The sequence below is a fragment of the Oncorhynchus gorbuscha genome, linkage group LG20 (assembly GCF_021184085.1).
Source record: "Oncorhynchus gorbuscha isolate QuinsamMale2020 ecotype Even-year linkage group LG20, OgorEven_v1.0, whole genome shotgun sequence".
Lineage (NCBI taxonomy): Eukaryota > Metazoa > Chordata > Actinopteri > Salmoniformes > Salmonidae > Oncorhynchus > Oncorhynchus gorbuscha.
In genome coordinates, this window is record NC_060192.1 from 16,770,052 (window position 1) to 16,792,422 (window position 22,371).

Below are 22,371 nucleotides of genomic sequence, written 5' to 3' on the forward strand. Positions count from 1 at the left end.
CACTACTGTATATAGGCTCGCTACTGTATATAGCCTCGCTACTGTATATAGGCTCTCTACTGTATATAGGCTCTCTACTGTATATAGGCTCGCAACTGTATATAGGCTCGCTACTGTATATAGCCTCGCTACTGTATATAGCCTCGCTACTGTATATAGGCTTGCTACTGTATATAGGCTCGCTACTGTATATAGCCTCGCTACCGTATATAGCCTCGCTACTGTATATAGCCTCGCTACCCTATATAGCCTCGCTACTGTATATAGGCTCTCTACTGTATATAGGCTCTCTAGTGTATATAGGCTCTCTACTGTATATAGCCTCACTACTGTATATAGGCTCTCTAATGTATATAGGCTCACTACTGTATATAGCCTCGCTACCGTATCTAGCCTTGCTACCGTATATAGCCTCGCTACTGTATATAGCCTCGCAAATGTATATAGCCTCGCTACTGTATATAGCCTCGCTACTGTATATAGGCTCGCTACTGTATATAGCCTCGCTACTGTATATAGGCTCGCTACTGTATATAACCTCCCTACTGTATATAGGCTCTCTACTGTATATAGGCTCGCTACTGTATATAGTCTCGCTACCCTATATAGCCTCGCTACTGTATATAGGCTCTCTACTGTATATAGGCTCTCTACTGTATATAGCCTCGCTACTGTATATAGCCTCGCTACTGTATATAGCCTCACTACTGTATATAGGTGCTCTAATGTATATAGGCTCGCTACTGTATATAGCCTCACTACTGTATATAGGCTCTCTAATGTATATAGGCTCGCTACTGTATATAGCCTCGCTACTGTATATAGCCTCGCTACTGTTTATAGCCTCGCTACTGTATATAGGCTCTCTACTGTATATAGCCTCACTACTGTATATAGCCTCGCTACTGTTATTATTGACTGTCTTTTTACAGTTTTTTTTATTCCCTTATCTATTGTTCACCTAATACCTATTTTTTACTTAAAAATGGCACTGTTGGTTAGGGCCTGTAAGTAAGCAGTTCACTGTAAGGTCTACACCCGTTGTATTCAGCGCACGTGACAAATAAACTTTGATTTGATTTAGTGCAGTGGTTCACAAACTTAATCCTCGGGGCCCCAAGAGGTGCACGTTTAGTTTTTTTTCCCTAGCACCACACAGCTGTTTCAAATTATCAACGCTTGACGATTAGTTGAATCAGCTGTGTAGTGCTAGCGCAAAAAAACGAAACCCTGAAACCCTGAGTTAGTGTGTGTGCTACATATGCAACTTTGACTAAGCACTTCCTCTAGATGATGTTGCAATGTACTTGATTCAAACCTGTGACAATCTGTTAAGTTACTCAACTATGTAGCTGTAAACCGAACCGGTCTCTTGTCCTACTTCCCCGAATGACCTCTTCCTCTTCTTACCTCCTCCTTCTTTGAACCTCTTCACTCTCTCCATTGTTTTACTTTACCGGGAGACTGAGTTCTGTCTGGAACTTGAATCCTTGTCTTTGTAAATCACGCTCCTCCTTTCTCCCGGTCTCTTTCTTTCATTCCTCCCCCTCTTCCTTGGTGAATACCTCTCACCCCATCCCTCTGGGCCTCTGTGCGTGTCTAGAACCTTCCCAGACTTGATCTGCTTGTGATCTTACATTACCTCCTACTAGTCCAATGTCTGTACACTATGCCCCCTTCAGTCTTCTCCGAGGCCCCCCATACATATGTAGGAGTCCAGGATATGAAGATGTAGACACATTCCTGTGGCCTTAGAGCCCTACGTTTTAACACACGTCTACACTTACATTCGTAGGGAGGAAAGCAACATATGAGAAAACAATGCAATATGGGCTTAATGCGAATGCAACTGGTTGTTTTTGCAAAAATGGTGCATTGATGTTACTGGACATGTTTGAGTTGTGCGTTCGTATCTCACGTTCAGAAATTGGCCTGACCTGAATAGGATTAAACCAGTAGCTCCTTGTGGAAAGGAAAACAATTGCGACAATGTTTACTGGTGTTTAATAATCTGCTATCCAATACTATAATGGGTATTAAGGTTGAACTGCTAATTGCCTAAGTATTAATTGAATGATCCTGGATCAGGGCTAACTGGTGGCTGTGGCATAGCCTTACAAAACTGCTGTTTGGTTTGAGGTGGTTGTGTAGCTGGTGCCGGTTGATCGAGAATGCTGGTCAGTAGAACACCTTAAACCCCAATATGCTGTCATTACTCACATTTTTGGAGGAAACCCATTGCAATTAATATTTATGAGGACAGCTACTTAAAGTGATTTTCCATTCATTACTCAAACCGAACTATGCCCATCCCACCCCACCCACCCAGAAACCCCGTTAGGTCAGGACAGGACAGCGCCCTAGGGGGGGGACCCTGTTAAGCCCCAATGAAAGAGAGCAGTGTTCTACTGGTCATTGAGTCAATCTACTTCATACCCCCACTGTGAAGCCTGATTCCATTGAGCCTGATGCGCTAACTGGCTTCACAATGATAATGTTGTCAGTCTGAGCTAACCGGTCATAGAGAGCTAGCTATTTTGGCTTGCCATGAACAAGGTAGAGGCTTACAGATGTAGATTCATAATTTGAGCCAGTTTGCTACAACAGGAAAATAATCCTGCAACAACAGGAATTGTGAATTATTATTTGGATTATAATTAGTTAACTTTTTTTGTTGGGATTGATCCAATTTTGTTCGGGCAAATCAAGTCTGATATTTTAAAGTGGAAATTACACATTTTAGAAGCCTTTTTAAACCTTGAATAAATACACTACAAGTTTGCATTTCTGTGCAGGAAAATTCAAAATAGTGTCACCTGGTTTTCAGGTAGCCTATTGCAGCCAAACTGTTGTCAAAACGTTGTCAATTTTGGTGCAGAGTTTTGGAGCCTCTGGTAGGTGCCTGCAGTGCAGATTTGATTGAATTCCAGGTGGAGTTTTTAAGAGGAAACATAAGTTTTATCCCTTTATCCAGACAAGCTACTAGACTGGCCTCCCTCCCTCTCCTATCCCTACCCATGCTTGTCTGCATGTAGCACAGCTGCTTCCCTGGGCAGTCCATATCCTCTCTGATCCCCTCCCATTGTTCATTGTCACCTGTGCTACAGGGGCCAGATCAAATCAAATCAAATCAAATGTATTTATATAGCCCTTCGTACATCAGCTGATATCTCAAAGTGCTGTACAGAAACCCAGCCTAAAACCCCAAACAGCAAACAATGCAGGTGTAAAAGCACGGTGGCTAGGAAAAACTCCCTAGAAAGGCCAAAACCTAGGAAGAAACCTAGAGAGGAACCGGGCTATGTGGGGTGGCCAGTCCTCTTCTGTCTGTACACCTGTGTACAGATGTTAGAGCTTCCCCAAGGCAACGATCCCGACACACCTACTGTCTCTCCCCCAACACTGACAGACATCCGGGCGGGCAACTCACACACACACACACACACATACCAACATGCACGTACTGTAGCCAGGCACACACACACACACACACACACACACACACACACACACACACACACACACACACACACACACACACACACACACACACACACACACACACACACACACACACACACACACACACACACACACACACACACCAGACGAAGGGATAACGTTACCCCATGAGTGCTAGAATAATATCCACCTGTTGTTTTGCTACATATATTTAACATTTACATTTAAGTCATTTAGCAGACGCTCTTATCCAGAGCGACTTACAAATTGGTGCATTCACCTTATGACATCCAGTGGAACAGCCACTTTACAATAGTGCATCTAAATATTTTAAGGGGGGAGGGGGTGAGAAGGATTACTTTATCCTATCCTAAGTATTCCTTAAAGAGGTGGGGTTTCAGGTGTCTCCGGAAGGTGGTGATTGACTCCGCTGTCCTGGCGTCGTGAGGGAGTTTGTTCCACCATTGGGGAGCCAGAGCAGCGAACAGTTTTGACTGGGCTGAGCGGGAACTGTACTTCCTCAGTGGTAGGGAGACGAGCAGGCCAGAGGTGGATGAACGCAGTGCCCTTATTTGGGTGTAGGGCCTGATCAGAGCCTGGAGGTACTGAGGTGCCGTTCCCCTCACAGCTCCGTAGGCAAGCACCATGGTCTTGTAGCGGATGCGAGCTTCAACTGGAAGCCAGTGGAGAGAGCGGAGGAGCGGGGTGACGTGAGAGAACTTGGGAAGGTTGAACACTAGACGGGCTGCGGCGTTCTGGATGAGTTGTAGGGGTTTAATGGCACAGGCAGGGAGCCCAGCCAACAGCGAGTTGCAGTAATCCAGACGGGAGATGACAAGTGCCTGGATTAGGACCTGCGCCGCTTCCTGTGTGAGGCAGGGTCGTACTCTGCGGATGTTGTAGAGCATGAACCTACAGGAACGTGCCACCGTCTTGATGTTAGTTGAGAACGACAGGGTGTTGTCCAGGATCACACCAAGGTTCTTAGCGCTCTGGGAGGAGGACACAATGGAGTTGTCAACCGTGATGGCGAGATCATGGAACGGGCAGTCCTTCCCGGGAGGAAGAGCAGCTCCGTCTTGCCGAAGTTCAGCTTGAGGTGGTGATCCGTCATCCACACTGATATGTCTGCCAGACATGCAGAGATGCGATTCGCCACCTGGTCATCAGAAGGGGGAAAGGAGAAGATTAATTGTGTGTCGTCTGCATAGCAATGATAGGAGAGACCATGTGAGGTTATGACAGAGCCAAGTGACTTGGTGTATAGCGAGAATAGGAGAGGGCCTAGAACAGAGCCCTGGGGGACACCAGTGGTGAGAGCGCGTGGTGAGGAGACAGATTCTCGCCACGCCACCTGGTAGGAGCGACCTGTCAGGTAGGACGCAATCCAAGCGTGGGCCGCGCCAGAGATGCCCAACTCTGAGAGGGTGGAGAGGAGGATCTGATGGTTCACAGTATCGAAGGCAGCCGATAGGTCTAGAAGGATGAGAGCAGAGGAGAGAGAGTTAGCTTTAGCGGTGCGGAGCGCCTCCGTGATACAGAGAAGATGACAGGACAGGAAAGATGAAATGTGGTGAATGTATTTGGGGTTTTCTACTAGTTGTGATAGTGATTATAGTTGTCATATAGCTGAAGTAGTAGTCATAGCTCTACAAGGTTAGGTCAATAGAAGTTATTGCAGCAGTTGTAATTGTCTAGTTTTAGGGTTCACTACTTGTTGTTGCAGAGGTAATAACAGGTGTAGATGTAACAGTAATAGCTAGTAACAGTAATTTATAATCAAATGGCCACACGGACTATTTACATAGATTGCTGCTCCTCGCTGTTTACTACCTATGCATAGTCACTTTACTCCTACCTACATGTACAAATGACCTCGACAAACCCATTGACTCGGTACCGGTACCCCCTGTATAAAGCCTCGTTATTGTTATTTCATTGTGTTACTTTTTATTTCATTTTTTAATACTTTATTTAGTACATTTTTTCTTAACTCTATTTCTTGAACTGAATTGTTGGTTAAGGGCTTGTAAGTAAGGTTGCGATTTGTTACACACACCCCTATGTATTTATTTGGACAGGGACTCTAAAACCTTTACATTTGGCTCTATACTCCAGAATTTTGGATTTGAGATCAAATGTTTTATATGAGGGCGACAGTACAGAATGTCGCTTTTTATTGGAGGATATTTTCATACTGATTTGTTTTACCGTTTAGAAATGAAAGTACTTTTATGTATCTAGTATTTGGACAAATTCATTGATAGTGTATTATATTTACTAAAACGTCTAGTATTCAGTCCCATATTCCTAGTAGTCAACGATGACATCAAGCCTGTACCACTACAAACTTGTTGGATGCATTTGCTGTTTGTTGTGGTTGTGTTTCAGATTATTTTGTGCCCAATAGAAATGAATGGGGAATAATGTATTGTGTCATTTTGGAGTCACTTGTAATTACAAGATTTACAGATGCATAAATATCATACCCCCATGATCTTTGTGCATCTGTAACTTTCTCACACATCATTGTTCACAATTCATTCAGGAGTATCTACAATCATGGTAGCATCCACATTAATGTAGAAGGGTTTAGAATCCTGTTCTATTCTTATTTACAACAAAAGTGACTCCGCTTGCATAGCACTGTTGGATTTGTTGCCCTTACCGGACAGAAGAAGAGGAGAATATGTGTTTTTCAAAAATGCCTTTATGGAGTAGCTAGTAGAGTGAGTGTATAAGTGACTTTTTCCAAATATTTATGACACCTTCATATTGGTGGACTAGATACATACAATGCAATCATTTCCAAATGGTAAAACAGATATGTATGAAAATGAAATGTGACATTCTGTACTGCTGCCTCATATAAAACATTTGTTCTAAAATCCCAAAGGCTGGAGTATAGAGAACAGTACATTTTTCTTTAGCTTCACTGTCCAAATAAATATATAGAGGAGTGTAGTTGTAAAATTAAAGCATTTACTACCCCATCAAATCCAGTCCGGGTTCTAATCTCTCATGGACAGACTACATCATCTGACCAATTACGCGAGACTTTAGTTCTGGGTTAACCAAGATTACCCATGCTCAGACAATGCAGCTCCATCCTCTCAGAATAGAGCCTTGTGATTGGGTGAGCCCTGGGCCCGCCTCTCCTGGCTCCTGGACTATATAAAGCCACAGAGGAGCCTCTCCCGGGTTAGAGGAATGTGACAACTGAATTACCCTTGCCCTGAGCACATACACACACATACACACACACATACACTACACATACAGGACCTATACACACAGGACTACACGCAGGACCCTAAAGACTTGAGCCAATGTTCCCCGCTATGGTCGACTTTTCAGAGAAGTACCTGGAAAGGTAAGTTAGAACCCATGGGTGTTATACTCTGTGTGTGTGTGTGTGTGTGTGTGTGTGTGTGTGTGTGTGTGTGTGTGTGTGTGTGTGTGTGTGTGTGTGTGCTCTCTGCTGCTTTTAGAATAAATAGGGAGAGGGAAGGAGGGAGAGAGAGAGAGAGAGGGAAGGAGGGAGAGAGAGAGAGAGGGAAGGAGAGAGAGAGAGAGGGGAGGGAAGGAGGGAGAGGGAGGGAGAGGGGGAAGGAAGGTGACGTTTTAGGCTCTGAGGGATACTACTCAAAAGCTGTTAGGAGGCTAGCTGACCTCTCTCCTGAATCTCATTTGCCAGCTGCTGGGTGAGAGGACTCACGTGTGGTTAAATCTATTTTGAGGACACTTGTATCTAGAGATTGGCCTTGTCTTTTAATAATCGGCCTGGATTTCTTAAGTGGTCTCTGTGGTTAGTAAGGTGAGTAATGTTGAGAGTGGGCATTTAAATGAGTTAGATGGCTTAGTTTGGTGTTGATTTATATATACTGAACATTGTAGGACAATTCCTATTTTCAGCATTTTCCTTGGTTGGAAAAGAATGTACTACTTTATTGGAATTCAGATTCAGGCGCTCCTGAATAGTACAGATTTATGTCTGTGTGTTTGCCTGCTCTGTTTTTAAACATAGCCCACCCCGATCCCATGGAATTACTCTGGAAACCCACATTCCTATTCAACCTGGTCTCAGAGTCTTTCATAATATTCTGTACTTAAATCCTAGACAATCCAATTAGTATGATACTGTATGTTACGTTTCATATGGTATGTATTCATTTGTGTATTACCATCACCCATTTCGTATGATATGTTGCAAATTCAAATTTGAATATTATATGTTCCGAATTTGAAAAACGTACAATATGTTGCAAATTTGCAAATCATATTATATGTTACGACTTTGCAAAACTTATGATATGTTACGAATTCTAGCTAGATGGCTAACATTAGCTAGATGGCTAACGTTAGCTAGGCTAGGGGTTAGGGTTAAGTTTAGGAGTTAGTTTAAAGGGTTACGGTTAGGATTAGAGGAAGTGTTAGCTAAAAGGGTTCAAATTAGGGGAAGGGTTAGCTAACATGCTAAGTAGTTGCAAAGTTGCTAAAAAGTAGTAAATAGTTGAAAAGATGCTAATTAGCTAAAATGCTAAAGTTGTCCGTGATGAGATTGGAACTTGCAACTTTTAGGTTTCTAGATGTTTGCATTATACCACCCTACTTTGATTTTCCCATCAAGTAACCATCTGTCCTATGTAACCATTCCAAACGTAACATATCCTACTAATTTCAGTGTCCCATATTTACATTTACTATGTTATGTCTAGTCTATGAGATCAGGCTGTCCTATTTAGTCTGCGGGAAAATAATGGGAGGACCCTACTGTCTCTTGCTCAGTGAGAATGATGTTGTCTTCATAGTGGGGAATAACAGGGACATGTGCAGCTACACTGTGTTATGCACACACACACACACACACACACACACACACACACACACACACACACACACACACACACACACACACACACACACACACACACACACACACACACACACACACACACACACACACACACACACACACACACACACACACACACACACACACACACACACACACACACACACACGAGGTATGTGTGTATACGGTGCCGGGACAGGCACATAACCTACTGCAAAACAGCCAGAGTGGCGGACGGGGCAAAACAACCCCAGAGTCGTTCACCTTGGGGTCTGGGACTACCCCTTACCCTTCTACCCTCTATCCTGACTGTAATGGTTGGGCGCTGCCTGGAGGTGTGGAGACGGGATCCAGTATACACAGGGAAACGGAGCCACTGGGTAGAACAGAAAGGTGGGATGTAGAAGCAACAGCAGATGTGTTTTAACAAGCCTGATTAACTGACATGGTTGAAACATCTAGTAGTTCAGAGCAAGACTTCATGCCCCAAACATCGAGTGATGACAGGCATGCGTTTTCTCTGATTCTATAGTGGGACTATTCAGTAAGAGCATTTTCTATCTCTTCTTGCTCCTATATTCCTATACATTTATATCTGTGTAATACCTCACCGTATACTTCTTTCATATAATACTATACTATGTAATTACTTTGGTGTAGCACATTTCTAGAATGTCAATAATGTTATTTGTCTCTCTATGTAATTTAACGTTGGTGTTGACACGCCCCCCCCTAGCACCCGTGGCTGTCAGTCAGTCAGCCACACTTTAGTACATCTACTATACAGCTGCAGTGTGTCTTACCTGCATCTCCCCAGCTACCCAGTTCTCCCCTTGAGTTCTGAGTACTTAGCTAGCTAGATATCCCTGGGAGCACGGCCCAGTTTCACACTACCAGGAATAGCCTGGAGAGAGGGTATTACTGTCGGTAATGTGAGCCAGGAGAAGTGGGAATAACATGGAGAGACCTGAGATAATCATGGCGCTAAAGACCCTCCAGCCCCCTCTACACACAGACACGCGCACACACACACACACACACACACACACACACACACACACACACACACACACACACACACACACACACACACACACACACACACACACACACACACACACACACACACACACACACACACACACACACACACACCACCAGCCCGGCAGATAGGGAGTGTGACAGATGATAGAAGTATCTTCTGATAGCGGGTGCGATGAATGGAATCAGAGTGCATCCTAATTTGTTAATCTCCCAGAGAGGGATGTGGCTATCCTAATATAAGATTAGCCTGTCAGGTTTAGGGCTATGTTTAATGAAGAGAGGAACAGAATCACATTGCTGCTCCTGGTGGCTGGGCAATTAGCTAGCCGGCCAGGGTATGAGGAGTGGGAGAGGGGTCGATGGTTAGAGTGAGGAAAGCATATTAAGACAATACAGATGTTGTTAAGGGCACAGGGCCAGGTGAATAGGAAGATGTCATACTGCGACACACTTATTAGGCGACAAGATCTCGTCCCAGGTATTTTGTCTTAATCTTTTCACTCTCTCACTCTGTCCCTTCTCACCTTCCATCGGTCCCCTCTAATCTTGCCCTTTCGCCTCTCGGTAGTACCAGTTGTTCTCCCAGCAGTTTTTATTTTTTTCACTCGGGGTAGCCTGGGTAGCAGAGCCGTGTGGAATGTGTCCCCTGCCTGCCCTTTGTGGCTTTGTGTATGGGTGTGTGTGTGGTGTCTTTACCCTGCTGAGTTTGAGCTCCTAGACTGGCCTCTACTGTAGGCCGTGCTGGATGGCCGTGGCCGGAGAGCTGTCATGTGCGTAGTAACCTCCTTATCACTGCCTCGGCCTGAGATGCGTTTCAGCTGCCTTACATGTCCTTGGCTCTCAATAACACCTATAGACCCACGGCACAAAACATCATTAGGCTGGTAGCCTAACGGTTAGAGCATTTGGCCAGTAACCCGAAAGTTTGCTGGTTTAAATACCCGAGCAATGACGGAGAGCCCTTAAGGCACTTAACCCTAATTTGCTCCAGGGGTGCCGTGCTACTATGGCTGAACCATGTAAAACACAAACACATTTCAATGCACCTATCTGGTATATGTGACAATAAAAAAACACAAAGAAGTAGAGTAATCAACTACTGAAACATTGAGATGGTTTGATTTAGTGTGGGTTGTAGGATGGTCTGCTCAGCAAAATGGCATTTACCTGCAGTTTTCATTACCATAGTGTACTTGATTATTTACTCTTTGTTACCATCTTTTTACACCAATCAATTCAACCTTAGTAGACATTCATCTACGACGTTCAATTGTTGGGAATGGAGAACCATATCCCTGTAGCATCATGAACCAACCAGAAGGTGGAAGTGTTGAGTTGTATATTCAGCAACCTCTCCCAGTCGTCTGACCATAGTGTTCACAGCCCTGTCATAGATTTCCACCCAGCCTGGGCCCAACGTAGTTCACTCCACTTGTATTGAAACCAGACCTGCATAATAAATTGTTTCATTAGGTTTGCAAATATTTTCCAGGGCTCGTAAAAAACGAGTCCCTCTGCTCACATGCATTGGCATAGCTTCCCTATTCGGCTTTAACCTCACATAGTTGAAACCCAAACTATGGTCGCGGACGCTAAAAATAGAGCAATCAAGTAGATTCCACTTCTCTATGATGATTTTATGCCTTTCTAAAACAGCTTTTTACTTGGGGTAATGATCACTTCAGACTGGTGAATGTGGGTTGTTGGGAGAAAAACTGTGCCAGAGGTAGAGTGTAATGTTTTTCACCATACCAACAAACCAATTTTACTCCACTAACGTTAGCTCCTCATCTGGATAGAGCACGGTTTAATACAACCCTACTGTGGAATCCTAATCAAGCCCGATGCATCACCTATAGCCCTTTATGGTGCCTTGTTAAAGATCACATTGTGTTTATAGATGCCAATGGTCACAGCCTGTCACGCAGATAGCCCTGAAATATCCACGCTGATCAGTACAGGATGTTAGAAGCAGATTGTTCAAATTCTTTGTGGGCCATCTTTTTTCTTCTTCGTACAATCATTTCTTCTCTCTGTCTGGAGGATCACGTTGATGACTGATATTTCCTCACTTTCCCATCCTGCTGAAGAGATAAGAGAGGAGAGAGAGGACATTGTAGCTCTCTATCGAGTGGCCTTCAGAATCACTTTCAGAGGCTTCTTTCTCGGCTCTGAGACAAACCAGCCCCAGCTTGAGGGCATGTTGTTTTACTAGTCATCAATTAGATTCGAACTCACACGTTTGGCAAGTCCCTCTTCTCTTACAGACATCTTGAAAGAGGCTTCTTGTATTCCTCCTAGTTCCTCATCTACTCCTAGTCCCCCCATTTTCCTCCTTGAAAGAAATGAACTACTCCGCTCCTGGTTGCCCTTGATGATGGGTGTTGGAGTCATCTTAAATAGTTGCCCAGGTTGCTTCCTGTTTCCTGCTTTTCGCCCCATCATAATATGACTAGAAAACCCACAGAGGTGGCCTGGCAACACCATCCAAACCAGGCCCTTTACACCCTCTAGTGACCACTGATGTCATCTTTGCCTCTCCACCTTGGAGCACAGACGCTGGGGCTCTTTCAGTTCCAAATACTGGCTGTGGACAAGAACCAGGAACTAAGCAGGGGTTTGATGATCAGGTGTTGGGAGACTTTGGAGACTTTGCCTTTGGAGACTGGCAGAGAGAGGGCGAGTGTCTACTGTATGTGTGTGTGTGTGCATGTGTGCTTTTGTACAGTTTGTGTGTGTGTGTGTGTGTGTGTGTGTGTGTGTGTGTGTGTGTGTGTGTGTGTGTGTGTGTGTGTGTGTGTGTGTGTGTGTGTGTGTGTGTGTGTGTGTGTGTGTGTGTGTGTGTGTGTGTGTGTGTGTGTTTTCAGACTCCAAAAATGGAACTCTGGGTTCTTTTGTGGGTCCTGTGGTCTCACTGGGGCTTTTGGTGACATTAGGCCAGCTGACAGCGATTAGGACAGCGGCGCTTTAGCTAATAGCTAATACACAGTGGAAATCAACCAAGAAATGGGAGTCATGTGGGGTCGCGTCCCAATGAGGAAGCATGTGAGGTCAGGGGGAGGCGCTAGCTTCCACCCAGGGATTTGGGATAGCATGGAGGACTGGGTTGGCATGCCCTCTCCAGGAGATGGGAAGGGGTGTTGCATTGTGTTATTGGTAATGTGGGTATATTTTGGTTGATGGAGGAAGAGGGGGTGTAGCTATGCCCCGTGTCCCGTCCCAAGGGCCCCAGCCCTGGGTTAGCTCCCTCTCTTAGGGTCCCTCTAGGCACCTGGAGAATGGTGTTATCGCGCGGAGGAATGAGGAGTGAGTCTCTCCTCCTTCACTGCCACATTCACTCACTCCCTGCCTAAGGACCTGCCAGGGGTAGAACAAGAGGAGAGAGAGATTGAAAGAAGACATTGACAACGGAGAGGGAGAGATAGTATCTGTCTTCGTACTGTCACTTCCACTGGACACTACTCTACTCTACTACACTTGAATATCCTGCTGAAGTCTGAAATGTATACAGCCCTGGCACTTTTTCCCTTTTCTGGTTTTGAGCATATGGAACTGATTTGAACCGCTGGAGTTTGTTTTTAAAGTTGAACTGTTTCCCATGACTTGGAAGACTCAACCCCCTTTTCTGTGTCTCTCTTTCCCCCCTTGGTCTCCCCCCATCTGTCTCTCCTTCTCTATCTCATCCATCCATCCATCCTTTCTTTTTTTCTTTCTTTCTTTCTTTCTTTCTTTCTTTCTTTCTTTCTTTCTTTCTTTCTTTCTTTCTCTATCTCCTAGGGCCAAAGACATGAAGAACCGGCTTGCTTTCCTGAGGAGGAGGAATGAGTCTCCCGGAAGCAACCCACCCGGCAAATTCGACAAATCCTTGAAGTCGTCAGTAAAGTGAGTGTTTTGTGTATGACTGTGTGTGTGTATGTTTGTCAGTGTGTGTGTGTCTGTGTGTGTGTGTGTGTGTGTGTGTGTGTGTATGTCCACATGGCCGCATCTTGGATCTCACCCCAGCTGGTGATGCCTTGGCTCAGACAGACAGACATACAGACGAGTGGGCAGCATGAAGAAGAGCTTGTAAATCCACAGAGAGAAAGACAGAAATTAAGGAAGGAAGGAAGAGAGGAAGGAAGGAAAAGGGATATTGGATTAATTACGTCTTGATGTGTTTAGCGATTCCTGGTTGATCCGTAAGCTAAGGCGGATGTTATAGCTGTTATAGGTTAGGCGGATGTTATAGCTGTTATAGGTTAGGCGGATGTTATAGCTGTTATAGGTTAGACGGATGTTATAGGTGTTATAGGTTAGGCGGATGTTATAGGTGTTATAGGTTAGGTGGATGTTATAGCTGTTATAGGTTAGACGGATGTTATAGCTGTTATAGGTTAGGCGGATGTTATAGCTGTTATAGGTTAGACGGATGTTATAGCTGTTATAGGTTAGGCGGATGTTATAGCTGTTATAGGTTAGGCGGATGTTATAGCTGTTATAGGTTAGGCGGATGTTATAGCTGTTATAGGTTAGGCGGATGTTATAGCTGTTATAGGTTTAGGCGGATGTTATAGCTGTTATAGGTTAGGTGGATGTTATAGCTGTTATAGGTTAGGCGGATGTTATAGCTGTTATAGGTTAGACGGATGTTATAGCTGTTATAGGTTAGGTGGATGTTATAGCTGTTATAGGTTAGGCGGATGTTATAGGTGTTATAGGTTAGGTGGATGTTATAGCTGTTATAGGTTAGGCGGGTGTTATAGCTGTTATAGGTTAGACGGATGTTATAGGTGTTATAGGTTAGGCGGGTGTTATAGCTGTTATAGGTTTAGGCGGATGTTATAGCTGTTATAGGTTAGGTGGATGTTATAGCTGTTATAGGTTAGGTGGATGTTATAGCTTTGTCCTACAGTTTATTTATGCTCCCTTTTCTACCTATTTAAATCGAGAATGTTTTAGGGGGTGTATCTCTATTATCTTTAATGCACGTGTTTTGGCGGTTGATTTTGAGTTACAACGTTGTGAAATGTTGATGGGTCAGTTACAGGTCAGCTCTGCTAACAGACAGATCCAGTCAGACCACATCAATATCCATGGTTACATGTATGTCTATACTGTATTTATACTGTAGCTATGTGGCTGTTTTGAGTGGCAAAACTGGTTGGTCATAGATAAATGGTTAATGTACAAGTCTAATGTATAGTCTGCATGCTGCCATTGCGCCTTTAGAATACGAGTGCCCGAACTCAAGCTGCATCTACTCAACTGCTATATTATTTCAAATCAATTCAAGCGTGCATTGTGTTGCATAATGCATTAAATATCTCTCAGCAACAGTAACAGAACGAGCAGGAGGTCCACTTGTCAGAATATGTAGTCATGCATTATATTAACACAGGTTTTGTCCACGGAGGGAGGGAGGGAGGGAGGGAGGGAGGGAGGGAGGGAGGGAGGGGAGGGAGGGAGGGAGGGAGGGAGGGAGGGAGGGAGGGAGGGAGGGAGGGAGGGAGGGAGGGAGGGAGGGAGGGAGGGAGGGAGGGAGGGAGGGAGGTGTTTGGCAGCAATGCATCAGAACTGGGAATTTCATTGTTTCGTATTGAAATGTTATATTCAAAAGAACATAGCGCATGTATGTTAGGCAGACATTTATTTAGTAGGATATTTCATTCATTCACAAAGTCAGTTGCAACATTAACTGATAGAAACGGAAATAAAGTAGAAAATGTAAATGTCTGGGCAGATATGTGAAGGAGAGGAAGCATATCCTCTATCTGAGAGCAGAGAGAATGAAGGAGTAAAGGGGAGGGCAGAAAAGATGGGGGGTGGACCCTCAGCCTCAAACCCTATCTCCATTGGCTGGTTTAGTCCCCGCCCCTCCTCTGCCTCCTGAGCTGCAGTGAGAGGGAGTATAAGGTGAGACATCTAGTGGAACCAGTTCGACATACTTACGCACACACACTCATACACATTCACACACGCTCGCTCACACACAGCCCCAGAGCACCAGCGAGTGTGAAAGAGGGGGAAAAAAAAGAAAGCGAGAAGAAGACGATAGGAATAGCAATTCCACAGAGTACTAGCCAAAGGACCACGCTCCTTACCAGTTCAGTGCAGTACAGGGGAGCACAGGGCTTCGGATGGGTCACACCATGAGAAACCTGGCAGAGATGGGCTTGCTAAAGAACCGCTCCGTTTTCATTTGCAGGCCCACCCCAGAGGAGGCACTCAAATGGGGGGAATCTCTGGACAAGCTGCTGGCCCACAAATGTAAGTCTGCCTTTCCTTCTAACTCTTTTCCTGCTTTATTCTCTCTGTCCATTTGATCAATCAAACCAAATGGGAAAAAGGAAATGACTAATACCCATCTGGGTTTGATTGCCATATGTTCCCATATGGATCTGGTTTGAGTTGAACTGAAGCATGGTGAACAATTGCATTGAATAAGGAACAATGCGTGAATAAGGAACAATGCGCATGTGTTTTGGGGGGGGGGGGGTGGTATGGGCAGGAAATATGTTCATACTTGTTGCTTATGCAATGTGAATTCAGTGCGTGAGTTGTTGCTCCCTTGCTGTGAATGGGCAGTCTGTTGAGGCACTCTGCTGCAGCTCTCCCACTAATCACGGTGGATGAATAGAGCCATGCATTAGTGTAGGGGGAGAGGGGACAGATTATGGATGGGCTGGGCGGCCGAGAGAAAGAGGACGTCAGAGTAGTGTTGCTGTATTTGTATGATTCCATAATTCATATCCTCGGTCTGAGCGCTGTCGGGCTGCGATTCCAAATCCCCATTCAATTGTTTCTCAGTGACGACGTGGGCTCAGACAAGCCAACACCATTTATCCCTAACAGAGGAGAGACAAGCGGCACAAGACTTTGATCCCAACTTGCCCTCCTCTCTTTTTCTGCTATTTCATGTTTTTTTCTAACTTCCTTTAAAAATGTCTTCTGGCTGAACTGTAGTGAAGTCTCTCTCTGCTCCTGTAGTGTAATCAGCATGGGAGGCGGGGGTTATGTGAACAGAAAGGTGCTGGCGACCAGGCAGGGTGGGACTCGGCTTCCTGCTATTCTTACTCTACCAATGTCTTTTCCTTAAGTCATTCAGGACACCATCCCAGTAGCCAAAGCAACAGGAATAGGTTGACAAGCAAACTGACCCCCCCCAGAACATGAATGGCATCTCGTTGTACAGAGACAAGATGACAAAAGACATACCAATGAGCGGTGTCGACGAGAGGGAAAAGTAAGAGTGTAGTGTAGGGTCATTGTTGTTTATGGGAGGTGACTGAAGTGTCTTGGAGCGTGTTGGCTTTAGTCCCCTTTTGAACAGTGTGACTCAATGGACTGGGCTACTGTGCTATTTTAGGTAGTCTCCCTCGCTGAGAGAGATGACGCTGTGTTGCCATGGCTCTCCAGACACGTCCACTAACCCACACCTCTCTGTTTCTTTCCCTCCTGCCTTCTTCCCTTCAGATGGCCTGGCAGCGTTCAGAGCTTTCCTGCGCACAGAATTCAGCGAGGAGAATCTGGAATTCTGGTTGGCGTGCGAGGATTACAAGAAGATTAAGTCGCAATCCAAGATAGCGTCCAAAGCCAAGAAAGTCTTCGCTGAATACATTGCCATCCAGTCTTGTAAAGAGGTGAGCAGCCATCCCCATACACATACAGACAAGGGATGATGGAAAATACCCTTCATCTGTAATGTCCCCTTTTTATACCTAAACGAGCTCTCCGCTTGCTTACCTCAACCTCACTCATTCTTTTTATACCTCCGCTTGCTTACCTCAACCTCACTCATTCTTTTTATACCTCAACGAGCTCTCCGCTTGCTTACCTCAACCTCACTCATTCTTTTTATACCTCAACGAGCTCTCCGCTTGCTTACCTCAACCTCACTCATTCTTTTTATACCTCAACGAGCTCTCCGCTTGCTTACCTCAACCTCACTCATTCTTTTTATACCTCAACGAGCTCTCCGCTTGCTTACCTCAACCTCACTCATTCTTTTTATACCTCAACGAGCTCTCCGCTTGCTTACCTCAACCTCACGCATATGACTGAAATGTATAATCCGCTCCTCACACCTCCCTGACAGAGACTAGAAAATAACTTGTTCCTGCTATAAATTGAAAAGGCAGGGATTTTGGCTGGCCCCCTCACCATTGTTCCCTAAACTAAATATGTTAGGTTGATGACTGTGTAATCCTGTCAAAATGTGCTCCCACAAAGGAACAAGTGAGCTGGAGAGGACGTGAGATCATGCCTGACAAACAGGCTTTCTTTGGCCACCTGACACGCACCAAATAGACTCCCTCACTTTTCCCCTTTCCCTTTTTGTTTCAAACCTGGAGAGCCGAGTGGAAACTTCGAGTCAAAAATCAGCCCCGACAGCTTGAACCAGTTTCTGGTAGCACTGAAACTAACCTGCTACTCTGTCTCCTCCTTTCCTCCCCTCCCTGGTTCCCTCTCTCAGGTGAACTTGGACTCGTACACTCGAGAGCACACTAAGGACAACCTTCAGAATGTGACGCGTTCCTGCTTCGACCTGGCCCAGCGCAGGATATACGGCCTGATGGAGAAGGACTCGTACCCTCGTTTCCTCCGCTCAGAGCTCTACATGGACTTAGTCAACCAGAAGAAGGCCAGCACCACGTCCACCTCCTCATCGTCGTAAACACGCAGAGATCAAGATAGAAAGTGAGAGACGACGACGAAAGAGAGAAGGCAGAGACTTGAAAGCAGGGGGAGGTAGATTTTTTTCATGTTCGCCTTTTTGTTTTGTTTCTGCCTTCATCCTGTCCCGTCATGAGTTGGGTGTGAGAAAGACGGCGAGCTAGGCCGTGGCACTGAGGGGGGTGTTGTGTACACAACGACGATGACAACAGGCTGATGGAGGGCGGATAGAGAGCCCAGTCAGGACAGCTGGTCACCGTCATGTGAGGGCTTGTCCAAGGGTTTCTCGGATCGCTCTCATTGATCACTGTCTGTCGTTCATAATGACATATGTTATTGTGTCCATATTTAAGTTATCTTCCGGATGTACTGGAGAAAGGGTTGAAACGTCTGCAGACATGAAGACAGCCCAGTACTGTGTTGATGCAAATGTTATATTTAGTATTTTTTTTGACACCCCCCCTATCCTCCTCCTCCTTTGGAGCCTGTTGGTACGACACAGAGGTTTGTTTTGTCCTAGTTTTTCCATGTCTCAAAGCTTTCATGACCATTTTCAAATGGACTTGCGAGAAAAAGGAGAAATTGGGTTGCTGGATCAATGTCTGAATGAAAAGACGTTTTTTTGAGCTTTTTTCTGTTGTCATGTTCTCCAGTTCACGGCGTGCACACCTCTTTCAAGCAGAGTCGGCACCTGTTCTGTTCAGCACCCTCTCACAGGGTCCCACCTCGTCGCATTCATCTAAAGAATACGGAAAAAGACACAGAGACAGAGAGAGAGAGAGAGAGAGAGAAAGATGGAGAAAATACAAATATCAACAATGGAACGGACCAAAACTGCAGAACAGCAGAAATGTGCCACTCACTCGAAAACATATGGGGGGGGGGAGAAAGACTTGTTGCCTGTCTCCAAAGACTGTCGGGGAAAAAAATGAGCAATTCATTGTAGCTCCACCTGGACTGAACAAGGCAGCATTCTCAGGACATTAAGGCACTTGACTATGAAGCTTCCAAGCTTGAATTTGTTTTTTCATTTTTGTTTTTACACATACAATGTTTTCTTTTTTTAATGGTTTTAGGTTCAAACCTGCACTCCATATGTATACTGAGCAATATTGTTTGGGAGGATGCTCTTTTCATAGACATAAAAAAACACCTGTACAAAGGTTTGCCTATTTATTTAGATACCTTGCCGGATGCTTCACCCATTGCACTCAGCTAAAAGCGCTCCCTCACCCTAGTCATGAAATAGGTCCACCGCTGTCCTGACTTTAAGTGCAATATGTTATTGTTTATTTTCCTTTTTTGGGGGGATAAGTTTCAATTTTGATTGGAAAAACAATGGCTTGATCTCTGTGTTATACACTTTATTTGCAAGAGTCATGTTGCAAAATTCAGCTATAAGGTTGATTTGACAGTTTAAGTAAATAAACAAGGAAAGACACATGAATTAAACAAGTCATTCTTACTGTGTACCCTGGCAGCAGGCAGCTAGGGGTTTAAGGATGTACATATCATTCTTTAAGAAAATAAAGAAAAAACAAGAAAACAAGAGGTTTCACTTGCGTCGAGCTGGAACCTGGCTGTATCTATGTAAATACGAGAGACTCAAAGCTATAAGATGACATGTAATTGTTATTAAAAAAAAATGAGGAAGGTCCACCCTTTCCTGGTCATACAATGCTTGTCAGGAGTTTATGAAATGTGTTTGATCATTTTCACTGTTTACAATTCAAACCCAACTCCTAAGATAGCAAGCAAAAAAGACAATAGAAATACATTTGGTGTCATTGCTGAAGATAAATAAAACAACCAACTGGTGAAATAATAAATCATGTCTCTGAAATTTCATTCGCTGTGAATTGTATTACATATCTGTATGTCTACGTTCTTCACCTTTGGTAAGTGTTGCTAATACAAAACTTCAGTTGGAGCAGAAACACATGCATATCCAAGTACCTACTACAATCTGAGCTCCCATACTACACAACAGTGTGACAAGATAGCCTGTGTCCCTGGACATACCGTTTATTTATCTGTTATTTTACCAGGTAAGTTGACTGAGAACACATTCTCAGTTGCAGCAACAACCTGGGGAATAGTTACAGGAGAGAGGGGGATGAATGAGCCAATTGTAAACTGGGGATTATTAGATGACTGTGATGGTTTGAGGGCCAGATTGGGAATTTAGCCAGGACACCGGGGTTAACACCCCTACGATAAGTGCCATGGGATCTTTAATGACCTCAGAGAGTCAGGACACCCGTTTAACATCCCATCCGAAAGACGACACCCTACACAGGGCAGTGTCCCCAATCACTGCCCTGGGGCATTGGGAGATTGTTTTAAAACAGAGTGCCTCCTACTGGCCCTCCAACACCACTTCTAGCAGCACCTGGTCTCCCATCTAGAAACTGACCAGTACCAACCCTGCTTAGCTTCAGAAGCAAGCCAGCAGTGATATGCAGGGTGGTATGCTGCTGGCTGTATGCTGCTGTACAGTGTGTATGAATAGACCCCAAAAATAAACATCAATGGAAGCTCGGGCATTCCCTTCTAGTCCTTAGTTAAGTATACTATGTCCATGATCTGCAAAGAACATGCACAATAAAGTATATATTATCTCATCTTGTCTTAGTTGTGCAGAGAACAACAACAAACACAATTGACTTGAATTGAATTGGAAAAAAAAGAGCGCTTTAGCCTTGTTAATACCTGGGACTAACATGCGTCCGTTGTCATCAAAGCATTTCGCTGCACCTTCACTAACATCTACAAACTGTGTAGACGACCAATAAACGTTGATTTGATCGGGACAAAGGACGCATGTTAGAACCAGTGATAAACAAGACAAAGACAAAGACAAAGCCCTTATTTTTCATCATGGATCTTGTTATGGAGGCAGCTCTACAGGGTGGTCACTAGCTGGCACAACCAAAAAGTCATAAAATCACATTTTAAACCTAACCCTAACCTTAATCCTAACCTTAACCACATAGCTAACCCTAATGGCCTCACCTTCAATTAAGACCCAAAGGCAAATGTTTGTTTTCATCCATTTTTACAATTCCTATTTTGACTTTGCAGCTGACCCATCTAGCCCAGGGATGCCCAGACTTTGGTTCTACTTAGGATCTACTTTTTTCACCCTCTTCCTAACGTGGTCTACCCCCCGCCAATATTATATAACATTTCACCTTATTTTAAACCAGGCGCGGACTAACTCGCAAGTGTCTTCAATGACATTTTCAAACTCTCCCTGACTGAGTATATAATACCTACATGATTCAAGCAGACCACCATAGTCCCTGTGCCCAAGAAAGTAATGGTAAGCTGTCTAAATGATTACTACCCTGTAGCATTCACGTCTGTAGCCTTAAAGTGCTTTGTAAGGCTGGTCATGCCTCACATCAACAGCATCCTCCTGGATACCCTAGACACACTCCAATTCGCATACCACCCCAACAGATCCACAGATGACGCAATCTCAATCCCACTCCACACTGCCCTTTTCCACCTGGACAAAAGGAACACCTATGTGAGAATACTATTAATTGACTACAGCTCAGCTTTCAACACCATTTTGCCCACAAAGCTCATCACTAAGCTAAGGACTCTGGGACTAAACACCACCCTCTGCAACTGGATCGTGGACTTCCTGACGGGATGCCCCCAGGTGGTAAGGGTAGGCAACAACACGTCTGCCACGCTGATCCTCAACACTGGGGCCCCTCAGGGGTGTGTACTTAGTCCCCTCTTGTACTCCCTGTTCACCCATGACTGCGTGGCCGAACATGACTCCAACACCATCATTAAGTTTGCTGAAAACACAACCGTGGTAGGCCTGATCACTGACAATGATGAGACAGCCTATAGGGAGGAGGTCAGAAAACTGGCAGCGTGGTGCCAGGACAACAACCTCTCCCTCAATGTGAGCAAGACAAAGGAGCTGATCGTGGACAACAAGAAAAGGCGGGCCAAACAGGCCCCCACTAAAATCAACGGGATGGAGTGGAGCGGGTCGAGAGTTTCAAGTTCCTTGGTGTCCACATCACCAACGATCTATCATGGTCCAAACACACCAAGACAGTTGTGAACTGTAAAGTATGGTGGAGGGAGCATCGAGGTTTGGGGCTGCTTTGCAGCCTCAGGGCCTGGACAGCTTGCTATCATCAACGGAAAAATGAATTCCCAAGTTTATCAAGACATTTTGCAGGAGAATGTAAGGCTATGTGTCTGCCAATTGAAGCTCAACCAAAGTTGGGTGATGCAACAGGACAACAACCCAAAACACAGAAGTAAATCAACAACAGAATGGCTTCAACAGAAGAAAATATGCCTTCTGGAGTGGCCCAGTCAGA

General features: G+C 44.7%; 1 pseudogene; it reads left to right on the forward strand.

The window, feature by feature from the left end:
- LOC124006637 overlaps positions 1-19,237 on the forward strand; it is a 169,816-nt pseudogene extending 150,579 nt beyond the window's left edge.
- The last annotated feature ends 3,134 nt before the right edge of the window (positions 19,238-22,371 follow it).